Genomic DNA, 9,017 nt, shown 5'->3' with positions numbered 1-9,017 from the left:
AGCTTCATCTCTGGATGGGTCCACATGTATCCGCAGATAAAGCCAGCATCTTTCTACAGCTTGCTGAGGCGCTTGCTTGTTTCCCCTCCATCTTGCAAGCCCGTAACTTACTGAATTGTGGTTTATCTGGCTGGCCAATCATTGTAATAAAGAATCATGACTGCCGGTGCCTCTGCAGCCAAAACAGCTACCCAACTCTGCTCTGCCCTCATAGTTTATGTGTCTGTGGCCTTGGATAATTTAAAAATCATAGGATCTTTTTCTGCAACTGTGGCCCCTTCAGTATACTTTCCTGTTTTCTTTTTGTGTTTTTTTTTCCTGTATCCATCTATCTCTTTGACTTATTTTCCTTCATTTTATTTTGAGGCTCTGTAGTAATGAATGTAATTTTTATATCCTAAGTGCATCTAGTATATTTTTCTCTGACTTACAAAAATCAACCCTTAAATTTCTGAAGCTTCCTGTTGATATTTTTTTCTTGCTTTAAAATAAGCTTTTTTTTTCCAAGGCTGGTGATTGAGCCCAGAGTCTTGTGTGATATGGTCACATGTTCTGTCACTGAGCACTGAGCCACATCCCCAGCACATAAATGACTGTGTTGTGCTGAGAGACTTACTTGATGTACTATTAAGCTATCTCCAACAGCCCAGTCCATCTGAATCCATTTCTAGAGTGCTCGAATCACAAGTATGTACTGCTACCTCTGGCTCGGAAGGAGTTTTATTTCCAAACTTTTCTTCATTATGAGAATAGCGGCCAATGCTCTCTTCAGTACCTATAGAAACCCATACCAGTCTGACTGCCAGAAATTCACTATGTCTATTCTCACTATCCATGCCAAAGTGATCGTTGACACTCATGGAATCCCACTGTTGAGGTTGATCTCTACAGCTCAAAGATCTGTTCTGAGCAGTGGTATCTACGAGACCCTAGAACTCTGTGTCAATAATAAGATGTGCAACACGAGGAAAGGTGTCTGTCAGGCTGTTGAGCACATCAATAAAGCTTTTCCACCCACTCTGGTTAGCAAGAAACTGAATGTTGGGGAAGAAGAAAAGACGAACAAACTGATGGCCGACATGAATGGCACTGAATCTAAATTTGATGTAAATGTGCAAATACCTACATCCTGGAGGTGTCCCTGGCTGCCTCTGAGTGCTACAGGTCTCGTAAGTAGGACCTGGACTTCAAGTTGTGCAGTGACTCCAGTAGATACCATGCTCAACCAGCTGGTTGAATTTTACAAGTCTTTCTTCTGGGAGTGTCCAGTGTTGCCCATTGAAGACCCCGTTGACCAGAATGACTGGGAAGCTTGGCAGAAATTTACAGCAGGAATCCAGGTGGCTGGTGATAATCTTGGAGTAACCAACCCTCCTAAGCGGAGTGCCAAGGTTGTGGGCAAGAATTCTTGCAACCGCCTCCTACTCAAAATGAACCAGATCTGCTCTGTGACCAAGTCTCTGCAGGCACATAAACTGGCTGGGGTGTCATGGTGTCTCATCAACTCTGGGGAGACTGAGGATACTTTTATAGCTGACCTGGTGGTGGGGCTCTGCACTGGGCAGATCAAGACTGGTGCTCCTTGCTGATCTGAGCACTGGCTAAGTACAATCAGATATGTAGAATCAAAGAGGAGCTGGGCGGCAAGGTCAAGTTTGCTGGCACATCCTTCAGGACCAAGTAGAGCGTGAGCTGAAGATATCGGGAGCCACCAGCTGCTAATTCTCCCTTTCCTGATGTCATGGAGGCTGCTCAAGACTGGCTCAGATCTTCCCTTGGCATGGCTTCCTCAGAGGTCCAAAGCCACGCTCAGCCACCTGAAGCCTTGATGGAAGCCCTGGCTTTGCAATCATATGATTGGTCTGAATCATTGTTTCTGTCACATGACTTCCCATCTCCTGTCTATAGCTCTCGTAACTCCAGTGTAATCTCTAGGGAGGCCACAAGCAAGGACCCGACTCTTCCCAGTGGTTATACGTGCGAAATAAAAGCCGCAGCAAGCTCTCTCCCATCAATCAACCAATCAATAAAGAGCTCTTCTAAGCTAATCGTTTTATCCCTCTTTTTTTTATTTATTTTTTTTATTACGTATTTTCCTCAATTACATTTCCAATGCTATCCCAAAAGTCCCCCATACCCCCCCACTTCCCTACCCACCCATTCCCATTCTTTTGGCCCTGGCATTCCTCTGTATTGGGGCATATAAAGTTTGCAAGTCCAATGGGCCTCTCTTTCCAGTGATGGCCGACTAGGCCATCTTTCGATACATATGCAGCTAGACATTCATCTTTTACTGTCCTTGCTCCTAGGGGTCCTTCTGACTTCACGAATTGCTCTTGCCCTCCTTCACATCTTGGTTTGGAATTCCTCCACAGGCCAGTCACAACAGTCTTTCAGAACATTCATAAACTACATTCTCCAGCTTCGAAGAATTTGGAGTCTGACCAGAGGGCTCATTCAGGAACATCTATTCTACTAAATTCCTTCTGCAATACATAAATTCTTATGTGCCTATGTTTATGGTTATATATTTAAAGTACTTAAAGTTGGCCAATATGAAAGTTGAAATATAAGAAATTTTAAGTGACTAAACACAATCATGAGAAATAGTTTCCTTTGTGTTTTGTGCTGGCACTCCAAGCATTTCAATGACATTTAATAAGAATAGAACCAATAATTATAGTACTTAGTATTTGATAAGCAGAACTTACTAGTAGCAAATAACTACATTTACTACTCAGTAGAACTTAAGTAGCAAACTGTCTTCTGTGCTTGAAGACTGTGTGGCCACATAATTTATTAACTTTTGTGACTGAAGACTTAAATTGATAACGTTGGACACTCTTTTTAGCTTTTATGTGTGATTATTTTATTTGTTTACATTTCAAATGTTGTTCTCCCCTTCCCAGTTTTCCCTCTGAAAGCCCCCCCATCCCATCCTCCCTCCTCCTACCTCTATGAGTGTGCTCCCCCCACTCCCACCACAGTGCTCTAGCATCCCCCTACACTGGGGCCTCTAGCCTTCACAAGACGAAGGACCTCTCCTCCCATTGGTGCCCCACGAAACCATCATATGAAGCTGGAAAAATGGGTCGCTCCATGTGTACTCCTTGGTTGGTGGTTTAGTCCCTGGGAGCTCTGTGGGGTTGGGGGGGGTGTCCAGTTATTTGGTATTGTTGTTCTTCCTATGTAGTTGCAAACCCCTTCAGTTCCTTCTGTCTTTCCCCTAATTCCTCCATTGGGGTCTCCATGCTCAGTGTGATGGTTGGCTCTAAGCATCTGCATCTGTATTGGTCAGGCTCTGGCAGAGCCTGTGGGGGGACAGCCATAACAGGCAAGTGCTTCTTGGTATGAGCCATAGTGTCTGGGTTTGGTGTCTGCAGATGGGATGGATCCCTAGGTGGGGCAATCTCTGGATAGTCATTCCTTCAGTCTCTGCTTCACTCAGTCCCTGTATTTTCTTTAGACAGGAACAATTCTGAGTTAAAATTCTTGAGATGGGTGGGTGGCCCCATTCCTCAACTGGGGGCTGTGCTTATCCAACTGAATATGGTCACTATAGGTTCTATCTCTTCTGTGTTGGGTATTTTGGTTAATGTCATCTCCATTGGGTCCAGGGAAACCTCTTGCCTAACTGGGAAACTCTTAGTCAAGTTGTGTATGTGTGTATGTATCTATGTATGTGTGTGTATATATTATGCATATTTCTATAGTATAAATATATATTTAGATATATTATATATTTCTTTGAATCTTGTCTCATATGTACTAGGCACCCAATACTAGAAAAATCTTATTATTATTGTATTATTCTAAAACAAAGGACCATTTAGAAGTAATTAAGAGTTCAGAAACAAAATTTACCTTAGCAGACATGGTAGCATACATAATCTTTACCTTCTGACATGATTTTTTATACTTTTGAAGTTGAAAATTCTTTGGCATTTTTTTGTTGTTGTTGGAGTCACCACAAGTAGCCGACATTGAGGTTATTAATATAGTATCTGCAAGCACTCCTCCATGCAAAAGCCACCTATTTGGAAAGTTGAAAGAAAACCTTGTATCAGGCACATTCAAGATGCAAAGTAAGTTTCTGTGCTATCTGACTATGATGAAGTGCTTCAAACCCTGCAAAGCTGAAAGCTCTGGGGATGTTAAATATTCCAGCTTTGGTGCTAGTGAAATAACGTTTTTTGTACCAAGGTAAAAGACAGAGCCACAAAACCTATCCAGACTAGATCAAGACAGCCCACATCTCCAATAAGTCTTGTAAGCTTTTGAAGAGAAAGTCACTGAGGGCTCACTACATGAAAAATAGTCACCCCCTCCAACCCCTGCCCTAGAGGGAAGTGAGCAATTTCAATCAACAGTGTCTAATACATGGAGAAAGTATGGGGGTACATTAATGGCTTCTAATGAATAATGGAATAAAGCAGAATACACCATGAAAAAGAAAAGGAAATTCAAACTGACCAAAGAGAAAAACTAGATTACTTAAAGTGTTATGCTTTCATTTGTTCAAAAACTAGACACCACAAAAGAAAAAACCCTGAGAATGCTAAAATTATATGCAGTGAGCAACCCCAAATAAAATAGCCTATGCTCATGGGAAATGAGGGCAGTGTCCCTGTACCTCAGAATATAGCGATACCAACAAGATGTAGTTTTGTTTAGTGAGGTGGAGCTTGCCTGCAATCCCAGCTACTCAGCACCTAAGACAGCAGGATGAGTTGAGCTCTGGAATCTTGGATAAAACAGCAAACTCCTATTAAGATGGAGAGGAAAAGGAAGAGAAAGAGGATGAAGAAGAGGAAGAGTAGAAGGGGTTAAGAGGAGGAGGAAGAAGAAGAGAAGGAGGGGACTTTGCAGTTTGGAAGTTTTCAAGGGAGCTAAGAATAGGGGAGCTGAGGTTGGTTCTTCCTGGAACAATACTGTGGCTAATATGTGGTAGTGTAATGCAAACGTAATCAAGCCCAGGTGTATTACATTATTTTCAATTACATAATATGTTTTAAATAACCAAACAGTTAGAAAGACTTAGGAATTGCCAGCATCGAGAGATCAGAAAACTTGAATGCAAGTCTCATTTCCGTCACTCATTAGCTTCATGATCTTGAGTAATCATTAACTTTCCTTACTTTCCCCTGGGAAGATACAGTTACCAGTGTCTGCATCCTGTACCTATGCGGTTTTAAGACTAGATCAGAGAAATAATATTCTAAAATATAAAACACCACTAAAATGCAAATTGCTAACCATAGTTGAGCTTTTGCTTAATTTTCCATCCACAGGATGTTACTACTTTAACATATTATTTATGAGCAATTCTAGTTGTTATAGGGAATCTTTGTTCAATGTATAAAAACATATCTAGCTATGACAACGGTTCTCTCCATAGCCCCAGTGAATCATCAAATTAAATTTAATTTGCTGTCCAGTGGTGTATTTCAAATACTAAATGATTGCTAGCATAATAACTTTAAGTTTTCCATTCTATATGTCATGGCAGCAAATTCAAGGATTGAATAATTTAGCATTTAATGGATCATGTCTGGCTCCATAATCTACTCAGAATAAGATGTAGTTTCCAGGCCTTAGAAATCCTGAATGTTTTGCTCTACACTCTTCATTTGTCAACATATCTCTGAAAATCTTGTGTCTCTTCCTGCACAGACTGCTTTGCCTGGGCCACACAAATCACATATTACAAAAGGAGCCTGTCTCATTTGAGAGCTGTAATGTAGTGCTCTCAAGAATGGCTGCTCCCCGCAAGAACCCCATAAAGTGATTCTTGATTAATTTAAGCCAAGCATAGACAATTTAGCCACCTATTGGGTATCTGATAAAGCCTTGGCCATTGAGGAAGTCTACTAGTGAGGGTTGGTTTGTTTGTTTGTTGCATTATTATAAGAGATCAAAGACTAATTTTCATCTCCTCCTGGCCTGTGGGATGTTTATATCAAACATGGTGATGTTAGGTATCCTAGAGATGACATAAGAATATGAAATAGAAATGTCTGGACTATTGCTGAGCTATCCAGGTACCCTTGAACTCAGGCCAGTGAGTTAACAAACACTAATTTCTACTTTCTTCAGAAATGTCCATATAAGGCAGCAAGTCCTAATTGTTCCATACCCAGTGAATCTGTTGACACAGAAATCTTTCCCTTGGTAAGCATAAGATACTCTCTTATTTGACACTCTTGACAATCTTCCAACTTATACATCTCCTCTCTTCTTCAAGAGATACGAAGATGCATTTAGGTTCCCTCCCCTGACAAGCCACATCCAATAACAAAGGGAATTTGCTGGAGTTGGGGAGTAAACCTCTTCACATCTGCTTGAGGGTTTCTGCTACCAAGTCCCAGTTTTCTGAAGAGAAACAAAACAATAATTCATGAGATAACTTTTCTTTCTGCTTTTTCCCTATCAAATTTGCCTTCCTTGACTTTTGCTTCATCTTCTTAGTGAATTATATGTGCCTAAAGCTTGATCATCATATGAGGAACGCAAGTCATTTTGGTACATGTGACTGATATTTGATACTACAGAACAGCATTGTCTAAGAATTTTCTGAAGGATGCAAATGTTCATATCTGCCTTCTCTATGATGGTAACAATTAGCAACCTGTAGAGGACATGTAAATATCAACAGTATGGAATTCAATCTTTTGGTAAATTTAATTTTAGTTCATTGGCATTTCAATAGTTATGGGGCTGGTAAGATGGCTCAGCAAGTAGAGGTATTTGCCACTGTACCTGGTGCCTGAGTTCAGTATACAGAATACACATGCTTTTAAAAGTAAGGAGATGTCAGCAAGTCATCTGTCATAGTGTTTTTTTTAATTGACATAATCCTAGATAAAGAAATTTTAGTTAAGGGGTTGCTTTCATCACTTGGCCCGTGGGCATGTCCATCAAGCATTTTCTTGACTTCTGAATAGTTTAGGAAGACCCAAGCCAAGATGGGCAGTGTTGTCCTGAAGCAAATAGCCCCCAGCTATATAAGAAAGTCAGCTGAGCAAGCCAAGGGCAGCAAGTCAGTAATCAGTATCCCTCCATGGTCTCTACTTCAATTCTTATCTCCAGGGCTAGGCATGTTGGTGCACACTTTAATCTTAGCTTTTGGAAAGCAGAAGTAGGCAGATCTCATCTCTGTGAGTTCTGGACCAGCCTTGTCTACATCAGCAGTTCCAGACTAACTAGTGCTATACGATGAGACCCAGTCTCAAAAACAAAACAAACAAAACCAAACAATTTCTATTTCCTGGTTCCTGCCTTGAGTTCCTGACATATCTTTGCTCTTTAATGACTGTGGTCTGGAATAGATAGCTAAAATAAGTTCTTTCTTCCCCAAGCTCACTTTGGTCATGATGTTCATCAAAGAAAGGAAACTAGACTGTTGTCTTCTGACCCTACTCCAAAGACCATGGTGTACTACCATGGGACCACACACACTACCACAACACAGAGAGAGAGAGAGAGAGAGAGAGAGAGAGAGAGAGAGAGAGAGAAATATACACATACCAATGTATAAGTAAATGAATAAACACGTAATTGGAAACAAAAATCACCAGCATCAGGCTGCCACTGCTTAGCACACTGCATAGTACAACTCTGGATGCATTCCAAAGAGTACCAAATTGTGAGGCAATTTCACCACATCTTAAGCATCAAAATTGCAAGCATATGCTATGCACAGTAAGGGACTATGCTAGGTCTGGCTTTGGGACAAGGACAGGTTAAAGAAACAGAATCTGCCATACAAAACTCAGTCTAGTCAGGAAAGCACAAAGATAAGCAAATGCATAAAGGCAGGATATATACTCCCAGGGCAGCACAATCAAACCAGTATTGGACATAAGAAGCAGCATAATCTCTGCTGTGGAACACCAAGGAGACTTTATTGTGATCAAAATCTGAGCTAGACTTTGAACATTAATATACTGGCTTCAGGAGAGATGGGGAAAGACTTTGTAACAGAGTCAAGGGATTCAGGAGAAGCTGTAGCAATACAAAACATAGGGGCACACCGAAGTGGTAAAGCTGGACTTCAAACAAAAACTCTAGGTGAACCCACATGTGTGGTGACATCTAGCCAAGCCATCAGCATTTAGATTTTATTCTTCTATAGGCAGTGGCCATCAGAGTGAGTTTATTTGGCTGTACTGATGTGTTATTGGTGGTATGTATGAAGGAAGAGAGAAACAGACAGCAGTTAGGAGTCGCTGGAATATAGTTCCAGAGTTAAGTGTAGTTATGAGAATTCCTCAATGGAGAAAATAATATTGAAGCCTGGAAATGGAGGCCAGTAGTGGTGAAACTGATTACAAATGATCATGACAGGATCTTTTCCAGTAGCATTAACAATCGAAGCAAGTCAGTCTCTAATGTACCTCATGAGTAGACATGGCAGGTCCGGACCACACGCTGGAAGCAGGCTATGTTAGAGAAGGTTTGAAACATCTCGAAGGTGGGGGTCTGGAGGAAAATAATGAGTATTTCTGAGAGAAAGAGACACCCAGAAGATAGCTAGAGATGTAGTAGATACCAGTGTTGATCAGCAATATCAAAAGATGCAAAGAGGAAACTGAAAGATGACTCAGAAGTTGTTAGTGCAAGCTGCTCTTACCGAGGACCCCAGTTTGGTTCCCAGCACCCACAGTGACTCACAAAAGTCTATGGTTTCGGTTCTGAAGTTTCTAGCTCCCCCTTCTGGCCTCCACAGGCCCTTGCACTCACCTATCCATCCTTACTCACTGACACAAAGGAGTACACACGGTTGAAAAGGCGGATTTCTGAGTTCGAGGCCAGCCTGGTCTACAAAGTGAGTTCCAGGATAGCCAGGGCTATACAGAGAAACCCTTTCTCGAAAAACCAAAAAAAAAAAAAAAAAAGATGTTTGAAGGAAAGAGACAAAGTGTGTTTGTTCTTCTGTGAGTGTGACTGGGATGGACCGAGGCTCTCCTGCAGGCGAGGCATACTCCACCACAGAACTGTGCTGGTCAGTCTTATGT

General features: G+C 41.4%; 1 pseudogene; it reads left to right on the top strand.

Annotated features, from left to right (window-relative positions):
- The first annotated feature begins 1,105 nt into the window (after positions 1-1,105).
- LOC110302698 lies at positions 1,106-1,684 on the top strand (annotated as a pseudogene).
- The last annotated feature ends 7,333 nt before the right edge of the window (positions 1,685-9,017 follow it).

This window comes from Mus caroli, chromosome 10 (genome assembly GCF_900094665.2).
Source record: "Mus caroli chromosome 10, CAROLI_EIJ_v1.1, whole genome shotgun sequence".
Classification (NCBI taxonomy): domain Eukaryota; kingdom Metazoa; phylum Chordata; class Mammalia; order Rodentia; family Muridae; genus Mus; species Mus caroli.
Note: the sequence above shows the minus strand (reverse complement) of the source record. Positions and strands in the feature narration are given on the sequence as shown.